Here is a 15,297-nt window from a genome sequence, read left to right as displayed (position 1 = left end):
TGAAATATTTTTTTCCATCCTTTCGCTTTCAGTTTCTTTGTGTCCCTGTGTCTAAGATGAGTCTCTTGTATGCAACATATTGATGGTTCATTTTTTTTGATCCATTCTGCGAATCTATATCTTTTAATTGGGGAGTTTAATCCATTTACATTCAACGTTAAAACCGTGAAGGCATTTCTTGAATCGGCCATCTTATCCTTTGGTTTATGTTTGCCATATTTTTCCCTCTCTCTATTAATATCCTTTATTGTACCCATACCGAATCTCTTTAGTACTGAACTTTCTCCAAGTCTCTCTGTCCTGTCTTTGTTTCTCTGTCTGTAGGGCTCCCTTTAGTATCTCCAGTAGGGCAGGTCTCTTGTTAGCAAATTCTCTCAGCATTTGTTTGTCTGTGAAAAATTTAAGCTCTCCCTCAAATTTGAAGGAGAGCTTTGCTGGATAAAGTATTCTTGGCTGGAAATTCCTCTCACTCAGAATTTTAAATATATCGTGCCACTGCCTTCTTGCCTTCATGGTGGCTGCTGAGTAGTCACTACTTAGTCTTATGCTGTTTCCTTTGTATGTGGTGAATTGCTTTTCTCTTGCTGCTTTCAGAACTTGCTCCTTCTCTTCTATGTTTGACAGTGTGATTAGTATATGTCTCGGAGTGGGTTTTTTTGGATTTATTCTATTTGGAGTTCGCTGAGCATTTATGATTTGTGTATTTATGTTGTTTAGAAGATTTGGGAAGTTTTCCCCAACAATTTCTTTGAATACTCTTCCTAGACCTTTACCCTTTTCTTCCCCTTCTGGGACACCAAGGAGTCTTATATTCGGACGTTTCATATTATGTATCATATCCCTGAGGTCCATTTCAATTTTTTCAATTTTTTTCCCCATTCTTTCTTTTATGCTTTCATTTTCCATTCTGTCATCTTCCAGGTCACTGATTCGTTGTTCAGCTTCCTCTAGTCTTGTACCATGAGTGTCCAGAATCTTTTTAATTTGGTCAATAGTTTCTTTAATTTCCATAAGATCATCCATTTTTTTATTTAGTCTTGCAATGTCTTCTTTATGCTCTTCTAGGGTCTTCTTGATTTCCTTCATATCCCGTACTATGGTCTCATTGTTCATCTTTAGTTCTTTGAGTAGCTGCTCTAGGTGCTGTGTCTCTTCTGGTCTTTTGATTTGGGTGCTTGGGCTTGGGTTATCCATATCGTCTGGTTTTTTCATATGCTTTATAATTTTCTGTTGTTTTTGGCCTCGTGGCATTTGCTGAACTTGATAGGGTTCTTTTAGGGTTTGTAGACCTATTGAAGTCCTTATCTCTAATTTATCAGATCTACAGCTTCGTGGAGTACACTTTCTCTAACTAACCAGCAGGTGGCGTCCACGAGCCACCTGTTCTCCACAAGCCAGTTCTCCCCTGCTTAGCCTTTTTGGTGAGTGGGGGAGTGAGTCTTGTGGGGTCCAATTGGTGTACCAAGCTTGTGTGTGTAGTTGGTGTTGCCTGCCCTGTATGTGGGGCGTGTTTCTGGGCAGTCGGGGAGGGGGGGTGGCCCTAACAATCAAATCTCCCTGATGATCCTAGAGTTTTAAAGCTGCTGCAATAGTCTAATCCTTCAGTTCAGTCCTGCCACAGTTTGTCTCTGCCACTGACCCACAAGTCTTTGGTATTGGCGTATGGCTCCTGAGACTTGCAAGTGGGCCCCTCTTCCAGGCTGTGCACCCCTGGTCCTCTGTTGAGGGATGACTGTGCTATGTCGCAGGTGAGTGCCGTCCCCCCAGGGCAGTTCTGGGATGCTGGGCTTGTAGGGAGGCTCCCAGTCTGCTGAAATGATGGCTGAATGGGGCTTTGTTAATTCACACTGCTCCACCTTCCCAGCTCTGTGACATTCAGCTGAGGTTGCAGGGAAGGCTAATGTCCACGCCCAGTTTTGTGGTGTGTGCCTGTTATTTGAAGCACTTCCGTCACACTGGGTTGTCTGGGGCAGCTCTGGGCTATGGGGCTGGCGATGGGCAGGAGTGTTTCCTGTCCACCAGGATGGTGGCTGTGAGCGGACACCCCCCTTTTCTTGGGAAGTTGTGTTGTTTAGTGAATTTTCTCAGCCACTGGATTATTGCCTTTTGTCTCAGAGCTCGCTTAGTTCTGCTCTTGACTTGACGTGCCCAAATTGCAATTCTTTGAAGCTTTCTGTATTGGGCTTCTTAGAGTAATTGTTTTAGAAAAAGAAAAAAGGATTTAAAAAAAAAACAAAAACAACAACAACAAAAAAAAAAACGGCCCTCTTCAGAGATCTAATGGGTTATTGAAATGCTAATAGACAAAGCAACTATGACCATTAAGGAAAGGTCCACAGGGCAGAGAGATCAGCTTTGCTTCGGGATTTGCATATGCGCCTCAAGGCCTGAGCTCCGCCCTTCCCCTTTCTGTGTTCACCAGAACTCCAAAAATCCTCTGCTTTTATTTTGGAGTTTTTCGTGTTGTGTTTTTTCTATGCCTGTCTCCTCTCTGCTGGGCTGGCTGCTCTCAGAGTCTCTGGTGTCTGGTCTCAGTCTATCTATGGTTGGAGTTTGAATCAGTAGAATGAGTTTCCGATAAGAGCAGCCACTGCAGTTCTCCCTTCTCCTTCCCGGAGCTGACAGCCCCTCCTCCCCCGGGACTGAGCCTGGCAGGGAGGGGCGCGGGTTCCCTGGCCGCAAAAACTTACAGATTTCGCTGATCTCAGCAGTTCCACGTTTTCATGAGTGTTGTATGAAGTATGCCCAAAGACAGATTGCTCTGTGGTGTCTAGTCCACACAGTTCCTGGCTTTTTACCTACTTTCCTGGAGGAGTAACTAAAACTTACAGCTCACCAGTCTGCCATCTTGCTCCGCCTCCTGACTTTCTTTCTTAAAACTGACTAACCTTTCTCCAGCCATCCTTGCAGTTTCTCTTTAGGGTCTTCTATTTTTGCCTATTTATTCAGATACAGAGCCAGTTTCTTCTCCTAGACAAGAGGCACATGCTTCTTTTTATTTATTGTATAAGGATTATTGGTAATGATTTTGTACATTTTTATAGAGGCTAAAGTCATGTTGAAGAGTCACTTCTTTCCAAGACCAATTGTTTTAGTTTGCTAAAGTTGTTGAAATGCAATATACCAGAAATGGGTTGGCTTTTACAATGGGGATTTATTAACTGACAAGCTTACAGTTTTCAGGCCATGAAAATGCCCAAATCAAAGCATCAATAGGCAGTGCTTTCTCCCTGAAGACCAGCCACCAGTAGTGATCTTCTGCTCCTCTGTCACATGGCCAGGCACATGGCAATATCTGCTGGTCTCTCCATTTTCCTTGGTTTCATTGCTTCCAGCTTCTGGCTTCAGTAGCTTCCTCTCTGTTTCTGTGGTTTTTCTATTTTCTGTGTGTCTTGTCTCAGCTTCCCTGACTTCTCTCTGAGTGTCTCTGAATTTCATCTCTTATAAAGCACTCCAGTATAAGGACATAAGATCCACCTGGGGCATGTCTGAACTGAAATAACCTTATCAAAAAGGTCCCACCCACAATGGGTCTGCATCCACAGCCATGGATTAGCTTTAAGAACATGATCTTTTCTGGGGTACATACAGCTTCAAACCATCACACCAGTGAAAGTGGAAATAGAGCATTAAAGGCCACAGACATTAGAATTTAAGATGATCAACTGGTATTTATGGAAGGCCTGTAGGTTTTTTTTTAAAATACACTTTTATTGATATACATTCACATACCTTACAATCATCCACAGTGTACAGTTATTCACAGTACCATCATATAGTTGTGCATTATCACCACAATCAATTTTTTATAATTTTCCTTATTCCAAAAGAAATAAAAGTAAAAGTAAAAAAGAACACCTAAAACATTCCACCACCCCCCATACTACCACATTTTTCATTTAGTATTTTGTCCCCATTTTTCTACTTCTCTGTCCATACACTGGATCAAGGGAGTGTGAGCCACCAGGTTTTCACAGTCACACAGTCACACCATGTAAGCTACATAGTTATACAATCATCTTCAATAATGAAGGCTACTAGGTTCAATGGTTTCAGATATTTCCTTCTAGCTATTTCAATACACTAAAAACTAAAGAGGGATATCTATTTAGCACATAAGAGTGCCCTCCAGAGTGACCTCGCAACTAACTCCATTTGAAATCTCTCAGCCACTGAACTTTATTTTGTTTCATTTCATTTCCCCCTTTTGTTCAAGATGTTCTCAATCCCACGATGCCAGGTCCAGGCTCATCCCTGAGAGTCCCATCCCATGTTGCCAGGAGATTTCTACCCCTGGGAGTCATGTTCCATGTAGCGGGGAGGGCAGTGAGTTCACCTGCTGCGTGGGTTTAGAGAGAGAGAGAGAGGGCCACATCTGAGCAACAAAGAAGTTCTCTGGGGGAGACTCTTAGGCACAATTATAAGTAGGCTTAGACTCTCCTTTGCAGTAACAAGCTTCATAAGGGCAAGCCCCAAGATTGAGGGCTCATCCTACCAAATTGTTAGTCCTCAAAGTTTGTGAGAATATCAGTTATAACCCAAGTGGAGAAGTCCAATATTTCTGCATTTTTCCCCAGTTCCTCAGGGGGGTCCTGCAAATATATTTTTATTCTTTGCCAAAATTACTTTGGGATATATCAGGATTTCACACTAACCTGTACAAACCTACCAGATCTCACTTAGTATTCAAAGTTCCATGTAATTATGGTGGTTGAATAAACTGACCATCCTGCAAGTTTTTTTTTGATTAGCTGACACCTGAAAATAATTTTGAAGGCAATTGAATATTCTTTTCATGGGTTTTTATACCAGTTCAGATAGTAATTGTGAATAGTCTATCAGGGAAAGTGGCCAAGAAGGAGTACCATAGGTACATGTAATCATACTTGGGGAAAACATGAGGTGACCTCAGATTTCCTGTTATCAGCTATTAAAATGATTATTTCAAAGGTGGTATGAAATGGACTTTTTTAAAATATGATTTTGTTGAGATACATCCACATAGCGTACAATCCTCCAAAGTGTACAAGCAGTTATTCATAGTATCATCATATAGTTGTGCATTCATCACCACAATCAATCTTTGAACATTTTAATTCCAAAAAATAAAATAAAAATAAAAATAAAAAAGAATATCCAAAACATTCCATTCCCCTCCTCCCCCATTGTTCATTTACTTATTTACTTTTTTCTGACCCTCATTCATTGTTTTTTTTTAACTTTATCAAAAAATTAAAAAACAAACAATAAAAAAAAAATTTCAAACAAAGCCAAAAGAAATGGGCTGTTTTGAGGGAAGATTACTTGGTACTGATTCCCCAAGATCACATCTCCCCTGATTATTTCATTGTGGAATCAAATTAAACTTTGGTTTCTTTTGTGTTGGGGCTTATTGGGTGGATTTCATTCTTTCTAACATAGTTTGAGAGAGAGAAAAATCCTGCTAGGATAGTGTTGATGGTGTATTCAAAATTTGAATATATCAAACCCAAGTAAGATTTGGTACCTCTGTATGTTTTCCCTTTCTTTTTGTGTTTTTATATTTGTCAGTTTATGTGCAGAAATTCTTAAGCCCCCATTTCAATTCTTTGCCTTTTACTGTTGCTTTTTGTTGCCCAGTGAAAATAGAGGTCATTGAAAGAGCTCCATCCCTTTTTACTCCTCTCACTTCAGCTTACTTGTATCTATATCCCTCTTTCTTTCCTCCTGTCTCCGGAAAAGAAGGTATTTTCCCATTTCCCAAGCCTTATCCTATGATTAGATTCTATCCTTTCTTAAAAACTTTGTTTCATTTCTTGTTCTTCCTGTATCATCAGTCTCATTCTTGAGCAGCTAGTTGCCATTTCTCTTGAGTTTCATGCTTTGCGTGTGCTATCCACGCTGTCCAGAATGGTTTCACCGTACCACTTCCTCTTAGAGAATTTTTCCTTCATCCTTTTGCTCCTTAATCTTAACCTTTTTTTTCTAAAGCCTTTGCTGCATGACTCTGGAAGGTCTGGATGCTCTTTTCTCTGTACTCCTACTGCATATTTTACATACCTTGATTACAACATGTAAAATTGGATTGTACCACTAGAGGAGAGGTTGGTGGGGAACTCCATAATGCCAGGAACAGGCTGATGCCATCTGAACCCACTGATCAGTCTTACCTTCACTTCAGATTATGATACCTATTCTGAATTTATGTATTTATAGTATGACTCTCTCTATATAATTATATAGTCTTTATATATATCTCAAGAGAGATGTCTGGAAGAATGTTCACCAAAATGTTGGTGTTAGTTTTCTCTGGTTAGGGATTTGGGCAATTTACCCTGTTTTTTTAATTTGTAATACTACTAATTAGCTTGTATTCTGATGTGATAGTACCCTTACCCCCTACCCCTACCCTGAGAGAATTAAGGTCAAACTACAGCTTGGATTTAAAATTTTTTAATTACATTTAAAGATTTCCTTAATAATGTACATTGAGGTTGTTTCCAGTTTTTCACTATTACACACAGCGCAGGAATGGATGCCTCCTTTGTGGACTCGCTAGTATTTTTCTAGGATGGATACCTAGAAATGCTGGGTTAGAGAATAGGCACATTTTGTATTTCTGTACACTTCCAAACTACCCTCTAAAAAAGACATAGCAACATACAATCCCACTAGCTGTTTTTCTTTTCCAATAATGTATAAGATCAGATTTTTTATTCCACCACCCCTACCCCCAGAGTCTCATGGGCAAAATCGCTTTTATTTGCATTTCCTTGGTGAAATGTAGATTGAGCATCTCTTATTATATTTATTGCTTTTCATGATTGCCTGAGCATCTCTCTCTCTCTCTCTCTCTTTTTTTTTTTTTTTTTGGTTTAAAACAATGGAAATTTATTCTTTTACAGTTCTGGAGGCCAGCAATCCAAAATCAAAGTGATGTTGGCAACGCTGCGCTCCCTCAGGTGACTCTAAGGGAGAATCCTTCCTTGCCTCTTCCAGCTTTTGGTGGCTGCCAGCCGCCTTTGGCTGTTGGCTACATCACTCCAATCTCTGCCTCCGTCTTCACATCACCTTCTCCTCTGTGTGTCTGTCTTCACTCTCCCTCTGCCTCTCTGTTACATAAGGATATATGTGATTGCCTTTAGGGCCCACCAGATAATTCAGGGTAATCTCATCTGCAAAGCCCCTTTTTCCAAATAAGGTAACATCCACAGGTTCTAGGGATTCCGACATGGACATATCTTTGGAAGTCACTACCAACCTACTACAAATACCTTTCAAAGTATAATAAATGCAAAGAGAGCTCAGAATGAATAAATTAGGACAGAGAATATGTTGGATGGCAAGGGGCAAAAAAACCGAAAAAAAATAGAATGGCAAGGTTTTGTATAATTTGTGATTATTAGCATTATAGCAAAAATGTTTAACAATTCAATGTGAATATGTGTATATACTGTGTGATTCAGCCATGAAATCAAAACAAAGAAACAGCAACTATTTCTACACCTACCAAAAACTTAAGGATGAAATTATGGAGGAACAAAATATAAGAATGCCTGTCTCCTTAGACTTAGATATCTAGTTGGATTGTTTGTTATTAAGAAGTTCAGCAACCATGTCTTCTTAATAACCCTCTAAAAGACATGACTTATGCTAATAACAATAATTACAAATAACTGAAAAATATTTCCTTGGTAAGAGGGTGATGCCACCCCTCACGCTTTCCAAATTCTTGCATGATAATTGTTCACTGTGTGAGAATACTGAGTAACTTGTTTTAAGTTATGGTAGCTCATTTTGCTGAAATACCAGAAATATCATATTTCAAATGACTGACAAAAAATATTTTCACATCCCAAAAAGTTTCTAGTCTAGAAACTTGTATGCTAAATGGTGTGAGTTTACAGTGTCAGACTATACACAAAATCAAGACCATAGTCAAGCCTGTAAATTATGATTTCCCCTTCCTGAAGCCACATTGCAGTTCTTAAGTAATAGTTCTTCAACCCTTCAAACAGCCAAATCTTTATAACAGCTTCAAAACTATATAAAAGAGGGAAGTATGTTTCTTCAAATACTGTAATTTTGTTTTCTCAAAGTTTCCCTCAAATAACAGAGAACTTTCTACCCAGCATATTTTTCATCATGTGAATGATGTATATATAGGTGTGTACCTTAACATTCTCACTCAACAGCCAAGCTTTGTTACATAGATTTATAAACCGTATTTTTTTTTTAAATTGTTTTAATTAGAGATGCTGTAGGTTTACAGAAATACCATGTAAAAAAATCCAGCATCTGATGTTCTCACAACCATTGAGGACTGATGGCTTGGTATGCCTAGCCCTCTAACTTGGGACTTGCCCTTATGAAGCTCCTTACTGCAAAGGAGAGGCTAAACCTGCCTAAGAGTCTCCCCCTGAGTACCTGTTTGTTGTTCAGATGTGGCCCTGTCTCTCTAGCTAACCCAACTCAGCAGGTGAACTCAATGCCCTACCCCCTACATGGGACCTGACTCCCAGGGGTGTAAATCTCCCTGGCTATGCAGGATATGACTCCCAGGATGAATCGGGGCCTGGCATTGTGGGATTGAGAACATCTTCTTGACCAAAAGCGGGATGCAAAATGAAACAAAATAAAGTTTCGGTGGCTGAGAGATTTCAAATGGAGTCGAGAGGTCACTCTGGTGGACCTTCTTACACACCATATAGATATAACCCTTTTTAAGTTTTACTATATTGGAATAGCTAGAAGTAAATACCTGAAACTATCAAACTCCAAACCAGTAGCCTTGACTCCTGAAGACGATTGTATAACAATGTAGCCTACAAGGGGTGACAGTGTGATTGTGAAAAACTTATGGATTTCCCTCCCTTTATCCAGTATATGGATGGATAAGTAGAAAAATGGGGACGAAAACTAAATGAAAATTAGGGTGGGATGGGGGGGGGAAGATGATTTGGGTGTTCTTTTTTACTTTTATTTTTTATTCTTATTTTTATTCTTTCTGCTGTAAGGAAAATGTTCAAAAATTGATTGGGTGATGAATGCACAACTATAGAATGGTACTGTGAACAGTTGATTGTGTACCATGGATGATTGTATGGTATGTGAATGTATCTCAATAAAACAGAATTGAATTTTAAAAATCCAGCATCCCGTATTACCCCACCCCCATTATTAACACTTTTCATTAGTGTGGTACCTTTCTTAAAATTGCTGAAAGACTATTATAACTGTGCCATTAACTATAGTCCATAGTTTATATAAGGATGTATTTTTTTCCAATATGCCACACTATTATTAACACATTAATGTGATACGTTTGTTATAATTCATGAAAGAATATGAATATAGTTGTACTATTAACTGTAGTCCATCATTTATAATAGGGTTCACTGTATTGTCCAGTCCTATGTTTTATCTTCTAATTCTTACCCTGGTAACACATATACAGTCTAAAATTTCTCCTTTTCTCTCTTTTTTTTTTTCATTTTTATTGAGATTGTTCAGATACCATACAATTATCCAAAGATCCAAAGTGTACAATCAGTTGCCCCTGGGTACCCTCATACAGCTGTGCATCCATCACACTTAATTTTTGTTCAATTTTTAGAAACTTTTCATTACTCCAGACAAGAAATAAAGTGAAAGATGAAAAAAGAAAAAAAAAGGAAACTCTGATCCTCCACTATCCCTAACCAACCCCCCTCAATTGTTGACTCATGGTATTGGTATAGTACATTTGTTACTGTTTATGAAAAAATCTTGAAATTCTACTAACTGTAGTATATAGTTTGTAATAGGTATATAGTTCTTCCCCATATGCCCCTCTATTATTAACTTCTAATTGTATTGTCATACATTTGTTCTGGTTCATGGAAGTGATTTCTAGTATTTGTACAGTTGATCATGGACATTGCCCACCATAGGATTCAGTTTTATACATTCCCATCTTTTGACCTCCAGCTTTCCTTCCGGTGACATATATGACTCCGAGCTTCCCCTTTCCACCTCATTCACACACAATTTGGCGCTGTTAGTTATTCTCACATCTTGCTACCAACACCCCTGTTCATTTCCAAACATTTAAGTTCATCCTAGTTGAACATTCTGCTCATACTAAGCAACCACTCCCCATTCTTAAACCTCGTCCTATATCTTGGTACCTTATATTTCATGTCTATGAGTTTACATATTGTAATTAATTCCTATCATTGAGACCCTGCCATAATTGTACTTATGTGTCTGGCTTATTTCACTCAGTATATTGCCCTCGAGGTTTTGTCATCAACCCATTTTTTTTTTAATATGGTTTTGTTCATTCACCATACATTCCATCCCAAGTAAATAATCGATGGTTTTCTGCATGGTCATACATTTCTGTGTTCACCACCTTCACCATTATCTATATAAGAGCATCTACATTTCTTCCACAAGGCAGGAGGGAGAGTCAAAGAAGGTAGAGAGGCAAAAGAAAGAGGAAAAAAAATGACAGCTAGGAAGCAGCAAAAGGAAAAATAACCTTAAATCAAAGTAGAATAAAGAATCAGACAATACCACCAATGTCAAGTGTCTAACATGCCTCCCCTATCCCCCCCTCTTATCTGCATTCACCTTGGTATATCACCTTTGTTACATTAAAGGAAGCATAATACAATGCTTCTATTAGTTACAGTCTCTAGTTTATGCTGATTGCATCCCTCCCCCAATGCCTCCCCATTTTTAACACCTTGCAAGGTTGACGTTTGCTTGTTCTCCCTTGTAAAAGAACATATTTGTACATTTCATCACAATTGTTGAATACTCTAGATTTCACCCACTTACACAGTCCCAGTCTCTATCTTTCCTCCTTTCTTGTGGTGTCTCACATGCTCCCCACCTTCCTCTCTCAACCGTATTCATAGTTACCTTTGTTCAGTGTACTTCCATTGTTGTGCTACCATCTCCCAAAATTGTGTTCCAAACCACGCACTCTTGTCTTCTATCACCCTGTAGTGCTCCCTTTAGTATTTCCTGTAGGACAGGTGTCTTGTTCACAAAGTCTCTCATTGTCTGTTTGTCAGAAAATATTTTGAGATCTCCCTCATATTTGAAGGACAGCTTTGCTGGATACAGGATTCTTGGTTGGTGGTTTTTCCCTTTCAGTATCTTAAATACACTTCCTTCTTGCCTCCATGGTTTCTGCTGAGAGATCCGCACATAGTCTTATTAACCTTCCTTTGTATGTAATGGATCGCTTTTCTCTTGCTGCTTTCAGGATTCTCTCTTTGTCTTTGACATTTGATAATCTGATTATTAAGTGTCTTGGTGTAGGCCTATTCATATCTCTTCTGTTTGGAGTACGCTACGCTTCTTGGATCTGTAATTTTATGTCTTTCATAAGAGATGGGAAATTTTCATTAATTATTTCCTCTATTATTGCTTCTGCCCCCTATCCCTTCTCTTCTCCTTCTGGGACACCAATGATACGTACATTATTGTACTTTGTTTCATCCTTGAGTTCCCGGAGACGTTGCTCATATTTTTTTCATTCTTTTCTCCATCTGCTCCTTTGTGTGTAGGCTTTCAGGTGTTTTGTTCTCTAGTTCCTGGGTGTTTTCTTCTGCCTCTTGAGATCTGCTGTTGTATGTTTCCATTGTGTCTTTCATCTCTTGTGTTGTGCCTTTCATTTCCATAGATTCTACTAGTTGTTTTTTTGAACTTTTGATTTCTGCCGTACACATGTCCAGTGCTTCCTTTACAGCCTCTATCTCTTTTGCAATATCTTCTCTAAACTTTTTGAACTGATTTAGCATTAGTTGTTTAAATTCCTGTATCTCAGTTGAAGTGTACGTTTGTTCCTTTGACTGGGCCATAACTTTGTTTTTCTTAGTGTAGCTTGTAATTTTCTGTTGTCTAGGCACGGTTTCCTTGGTTATCCAAATCAGGTTTTCCCAGACCAGTACAGGCTCAGGTCCCAGAGGGAAGAAATATGCAGTATCTGGTTTCCCTGTGGGTGTGTCTTAGAAAATTGCTCCACCCTTTGATGCTTCGGGTCACTGTGCTTTTCTGCCCAGCAAGTGACGCCTGTCAGCCTATAATTCTTGAGTGGTGTGAGGCAGTATGGCCGTGTTCCCCCAGGCTCTGGGGTCTGGTTCTGAATGGAAAGGGCCCCACCCCTTTCCTCCTATAGAAGACAGACCCCCCAGGTGGAGGTCATTAGCATTTCAATGGTCTCGCTCTCTGCTTGTGCTGTCTCCGCCCTTCCCTGAGTCACAGCCCTGGAAACTGAAAATGACTGGGGCTTTCTCCACTGAGCCGAAAAAGAAACAGATAGTCCCCTTCAGACCCAGTCCAAGGCGACCGTCCGGCTCTCCCAGGTCAGTCGTCACCCAAAGCCTCTGTCTGTTTTTCGGGGCTGCGTACCTGTAGTGAGCAGTTCGCACTCGCTACTTAAAACCCCAGTTGGAGATCAGCTGAGCTATATTCGCTTGCTGGGAGAGAGCTTCTCTGTGGCACCACGAGGCTTTGCTGCTCGGGCTATGGGGGAGGGGGTCTCCCGACCTGGTTCCGCAGGTTTTACTTACAGATTTTATGCTGTGTTCTTGGGCATCCCTCCCAATTCAGGTTGGTGTATGATGAGTGGATGGTCTCGTTTGTCCCCCCACAGTTATTCTGGATTATTTACTAGTTGTTTCTGGGTTTTTGTAGTTGTTCCAGGGGGACTACTTAGCTTCCACTCCTCTCTATGCCGCCATCTTGCCCGAGTCCCCTCCTTTTCTCTTTTTAACCACATTCACATATATAATTCATATATAATTACACTCAGTATTGTGCTACCATTATTAGCATCCATTTCCAAAATTTAAAAATCTACCCAAATGGAAATTCTGTACAAATTAAGTATTAACTTCACATTCCCTACTCCCAACCGAGACTCTGGTAACGTATATTCTAGATTCCAACTCTGAGTTTGCTTATTCTAATTATTTCATACAGTGAGATATACATAATTCGTCTTTTTGTGTCTGGCTTATTTCATTCACTGTAATGTTTTCAAGGTTCATCCATGTTGTTTCATGAACCAGAGCTTCATTACTTTTTTTTATATCTCAATTATATTTTTATACTCCCCAATTTATTTTGAAAACAACCTTTTCTGATACATATTCAAATGAATTTGAAATTACAATTATCTCAAAGTATACAGAAATTACCTATATGCTCCTATAAATGAAACAGTGATAAAAGAACACTTAACATATTATTTAAGGACTTCAACATAACAGAATTCTCTTTTTCAGCTTTTTAAACTATTTTTTCCCATCTAAGCCAATATGTAATATTTGACATTTAGGTTGTATGTGTATATAAAACAGCCAAACCATCACATTTCTGATAAGATGAAAGAGCATATGGTGTCCTTTCTGGATATAAATTTTCAGAGGCAAGGTGGTCCAAATGACTTCCTCATTAAATAAACTAGATAAAAATTAAGAATAATGCTAAAGATTTATTCCATAAATCATTCTGTTTCCTATCCTTCTAACATAAAGGTGTGCACTCTGGGGATGTGTGAATCAAAATGCTTCCAATCAAGATTGTGAACTCCTATGACTAGGGATTTCTAATTTAATAAAAGGCCCTGGGGTAAAAAGAGAGGTAGTATAGGTGAATAGAGGACATTTGTCCATCAAGTTATACATATTGACTCAATAAAGAGGTAGATTATTTAAAAGTCTCAGTGGGCTCAGATATTAACTTGGGCCTGAAAGTGATATATTAATTACTTGCTAAGATGATATAATTCAGCATATTAGAATGCTAGTCATCACTGGATTAGTACCTTAAGGTTAAACATTGGCAAGAAATCATTGGTATAAAACATTGTATGTAAATTCAAAGATACGGTAATGGATAGGGGTGGCGATTGTTAATGGGATTATAAGTATCAGAGCTATATTGAAGGTGAATAGGATTGAAAGGGTTGTTTAAAGGCATGTTTCCCACAGATCAGCACCACATATATAGATAGAGGCTTGCATGATATACTTCTAAGGTATGACACTAGCACAGAGAGTTGACAACAGAAGGGTATATGGGAAAAATCAACATATTGTATACTAGGGTCTATGATTAATAGGAATACCATGCTAGTATTACACACATACTAGAAACAAATAATTAAGGGCTGACAAGAGCTACAAGATATTTGGGGTCATGAGAATTGTTTAAATGGAGAGTGATGAGGATTGTATGGCTAAGTGATGATAATGTGAGATATGGATGGATTATTGTGGGTGTAACATATGCTATGTGAACTTAGGATCCCCCTACCTTATAGGTTGGGTCAATACAGAAAGGTCCTTTTTCTGTTGAGGTGGTCCAGCGAACAGAGACTGGATTGAGTGTGTGCACCTCTTGCCAACAGTTCTACCATAGTCTCTGTCTCTCTTTTTCTCTGGGGGTCTTTTTTTTTTTAATTCAATTTTATTGAGATATATTCACATACCACACAGTCATCCAAAGTGTGCAATCAGTTGTTCACAGTACCATTGTATGTTGTGCAGTCATCACCCCAATCCATTCTTTGAACATTTTCCTTGTACCAGAAAAAGTAAAGATAAGAATAAAAAATAAAAGTAAAAAAGAACACCCAAATCATTCCCCCCCTATTTTTCATTTAGTTTTTGTCCCATTTTTCTGCTCGTCCATCCATAGAGTGGATAAAGGGAATGTGATCCACAAGGCTTTCACAATCACACTGTCACCCTGGGGGCTCTTTTGTATGTGCACTCCTCAGCAGTTCTGCCCTGGGTCTGTGTTCTGCCTTGGTTCTGTGCTGACTTGGGCCCCTGTGCCAGGATATGAATGGCGTTCTAACTCGCTGCTATGAGTGACTGTATAGTCTGCACCTTGGGCAGGAGGTTATGCTGCCTCTTTGCATCTCCCAAGCTGCACTGGACCAAGTTGGGAGAGGGGTCTGGATTGGCGGGCCTGGGAAGGAAATCTACGTGAACTTGGAGATTATTTTTCTTCTTCTTTGATTCAGCATTTGTGAAGTCCTTGTCCAGTGTCTTTTGTCCTCCAGAGCTCTAATCAAGTGGGATTTTTCCTCTTATTAGTTGATTCTGAGGGGGTACTTTTCCAAGGGATATCTTACATCACCATGCTGATGACATCACCCTGAGCATCTCAACATTTTTTTATGTGTTGATTTTTCGGTTTCCTGATTTCAAGAGTACCTCATATATAAAGGCTTTGAACCCATTGTATTTCATATACGTTGTAACTGATTTTCTCATTAATTGGAATAGCTTCTGTCATAAACATGTT

Source organism: Choloepus didactylus, chromosome Y, assembly GCF_015220235.1.
Source record: "Choloepus didactylus isolate mChoDid1 chromosome Y, mChoDid1.pri, whole genome shotgun sequence".
Taxonomy (NCBI): Eukaryota; Metazoa; Chordata; class Mammalia; order Pilosa; family Megalonychidae; genus Choloepus; species Choloepus didactylus.
The sequence above is the reverse complement of the archived record's forward strand: the minus strand, read 5'-3'. Positions refer to the sequence as shown.